We start from the raw sequence: 3,882 nt of genomic DNA on the forward strand, positions 1-3,882 counted from the left end.
CACGCAGACTGTTGTATTATCGTACTTATGGTTAAGAAAAGAAACAACGAAAATTATGTAGAACACCACGCCACACTTCCTAAAAGGTCATGTACCAAAAGGTGAGGACGATATTTGTGTTGAAGATTCTTCATTGAGTGAAGCCTAACAATTTGTTGAGAGAAATTCAAGGAGAGGAGACTTATCTGCAAGATTATCTCTTGTTGATACTTGACAGATCCATTTAATTAATCTGAAGCATCTAACACGTTTGAAGATGCTTATACCAAGACAGAACACCGCTGCACAGGACAGTAGTTACCACATCTCAGTGAGTAATTGTTATCACTCGTGTTGGTGTGTGGTCACCGAACAGCAAGGCAGGCGTGGTGTTCCTGCCGTCGCCCTTGTGTTACGCACCACATTTCTGAATTTCTTTTGTTCTACATATGCTCTATAACGTTCTACATCAAAAAGATTAAGTAATTACGTAATTGTTGAGCACAATAAAGGCCACTGCTTTTACGGTACTGCAGCCCCTGCCAGCCTCTCGCCGCCTGCCGCCTGTCTCCGCTGCCTCGCGTATTCCACACACGATATTATATTTTAATAAAATGCTGAGTGGCGTATTCGGTCGCACGAACACAGGAAATTAATGGAGAAAACGGAGCTCCCAAACGTGCATGAAATCATGGACATACGAATGTTATTTCCTCGAATGAATACGTTTTTAAAGTAGCGAAGGATATCTGATTGATAATACATCGCTGAAAATACTCTTGAAAAAGCAAGCCGCAACCCTCGCTCACGTGTGATCATAATCGCGTTTTCCGTCAGCTCGGCACCTCGCCGCCACAGCATGATGGATGGGTTCGTCCTCCCGCACACCCTGTTCGGCCTCGCGGGACTCAGCCCTGGCGAGAAGACCCCTGCCACCGCCCTCCGCCGCTTTGTTGTGTTGAAGGGAACACAAACAACACATCCATTGTATAGCTGTATATGCAAAAAAGTATTCACATGATCCGCTGTGTACTCGAAACCCGCTTTCTTGTAATATGTTGAGATCACGCAGTCGCAATAAAATCAAGATGTTGAAAGTTAAAAAAAAAACTTGTCTCCTTCGATATAAAGTCTCACGTTTCTCCCTGAAAGTTATTTAATTGGGAACTTATGTAGATCGACAGCTGAGTAATTTACATCGGTTGTAAGTACAGTCAACACCAGCAGAGGCAGTCGTCAGTCACCACAGGAGCATGACCACTCAAAACACTGACGAGCAACACTTCATCCTCTTAAGTCTATTTTCCCACGGATCTCCCCACACAAGATGGCGGAGTGGTGCGATTCTGGACGTGCGCGACCAACTGTTTCTCTCTCGGCACCAAAGCAGACGAGGCCTCCCGTTGTCCTCTGATGCCAGGAGAGCGTTTGTCTCTCTCGCTGGATTGGACGCTACGAATTCATAAGGGAACGGGTATTTTTCTTTTATTTGTTTATTTTGTTTATTGTTATTAATGTTTTTGCTGGTGTTACTATTATTATTATTATTATTATTATTATTATTATTATTATTATTATTATTATTATTATTATTATTATTATTATTATCATTATTATTATGGTCATATCTCATAGCACCATTATCATCATTATTATTTATTGTTATTGTTGCTGTTGTTGCTCTTGTTGCTGGCATTATTATTATTATTATTATTATTATTATTATTATTATTATTATTATTATTATTATTATTGTTGTTGTTGTTGTTGTCATCTTCATTATTGCTTTCTTTCTCTCTTTTTTTTTATTTTCTTATTTCTTTATACAATTTTTTCCAGTAACTTTTTTGTGTGTAGTTTTTAGTCAGTGAATTCAGGCGGGGACAGAGCATAACTGTGGTAATTTCTATTTTCCGTACAAGGCAATTAAGAACAAAGAGACAAAGGAAAACTGCAGAAAACCACTCAGGCTTAATGATTCCGTTAATTAATGGCGTTAACAGTAATTATAAAGTCAAGGTGACTGCGCATACCACAACACTTATATTGTCAGTGCGCAGCTCCATCTCATGAATCTCTGGCAAACTAGCAAGTTATTTTTACATGATTACTGGAACACAAGGCAACTGTCTCTCTCAGAATGCCTCACTTACACGCTTCAGACAATACCACTGTTCATTTCCGTCTATCCTTAGAATTAAAAAACTTATGTTGTGGGGGTAATGGCAAAGTTGAGTGGCGTGTCGGCAGTACAGGAGGCGATGGTAGGATGACCATCACACAGGAAAACTGCATGTTGGATGATGCATTCACGCTACTCGCACCTTAGCTTGTGACCGAGTGACGGAACAGAGTTTCTGGCGCAGAACAGGCCTAGGAGAGCCACCATCGTGTATATTCCCTCATGTTTGTCAATATTTCATCTCTCCATCTTGTTATACTCAGTAAATATATGTCTGTTTTACTTTTCCTCTCTTTTTTCATGCTCCTCTTCCGCGTCAGTACTGCCTGGACCTCCACAAGCGATCGCGACAAATAGCAACTAGCACATAAAACTTTAGTCTGCGGCGAGTCGTTACGGGCGGCAAGAGGACGTGGTGAAGAGGGTCACAAACCACTCCTGAGCAGACCGTTTCGATGGCCCTCACCCCCACCCAGAGCTGACGCCTCGCTTCTCTCTCTCTCTCTCTCTCTCTCTCTCTCTCTCTCTCTCTCTCTCTCTCTCTCTCTCTCTCTCTCTCTCTCTCTCTCTCTCATATTTCCTCCAAAGAGTAATTTTCGTTCCCCTTGCCATCGTTTCATTCTTTGCAGTGAGTACAAGAGGCATTTCATAAGCTCAATCAGATGTTAGTTATCTTTATATATATATATATATATATATATATATATATATATATATATATATATATATATATATATATATATATATATATATATATATATATATATATATATATATATATATATATATATATATATATATATTTACCTAAAGGATTTCTTTGTCGTTCATCCCTCCCTGCGGCTTGGACTAGTAAATGGCTACCCACCTGAGGAAACTTAGGTAAACTTTGCTAATCCACTCAGCCGTGCCCAAGGGTAAAGGTTAAGGAGACATTGCCGAGCGCTTACGCAACGTTACCTTAAGTGTCCGTCCCCAGCTGTGCCTTAGCGCTCTCTGTGTATCAGTGAGGTGGGCGGAGCTGCTCTTGCCCTTTACGTAAGGAAGGTTATATCGGGTGACGCATCCGGTAGCAGCTGTGTTTTAGTATAAGGTTCAGCTTTCATGGGAGGAAAAATAATGTCAAGACCATCCCTTCCTTTGGCGATGGCTGCGACAGTGGTGGTTGTGATGGTGAGTGTATTGTACTGTGATGGTATTGATTGCAGGTGATAGTGATGAGTGTGGTATGCTGGTGGTGGATGCAGTAGTGTTGGGTGTGCTTGGTGATGGTGTAGGCGACTATGAATAGTGGTTGTGTGGTAGTGTGGGTGTTGTAAGTGGTGGTGCCAGTACTAGTAGTGTTAGTGGTGTTGGTGATGAGTGAGGTGGTGTGTGGTGTATGTTGTTATATGTGAATGATATTAACCTGTTTCTTCTCCTTTCTCATTTTTTTATTTATTTATTTTTTATTTATTTTATTTATTTTTTTTTTTTTTACTCATTCCTTATAATTTTGCCCTTACCTTTTCATCTCTTCCTTTTGACCAGCCATGCCACGATAACTTTTCATCAAATAGCACAACGCGACAAAAAAAAAAAAAAAGACAGTACCCTTCCTTCATGAATGATGTTTTTTTTTTTTTTCTGTTGGCTGCCAATGACATTTACTGTTTCATTTTTACAATCACAAGTTGTTTTGGTATTTAGGCACCAATAAAGCTTTAGTAGATAATCGATAA

This window comes from Scylla paramamosain, chromosome 7, assembly GCF_035594125.1.
Source record: "Scylla paramamosain isolate STU-SP2022 chromosome 7, ASM3559412v1, whole genome shotgun sequence".
NCBI lineage: Eukaryota > Metazoa > Arthropoda > Malacostraca > Decapoda > Portunidae > Scylla > Scylla paramamosain.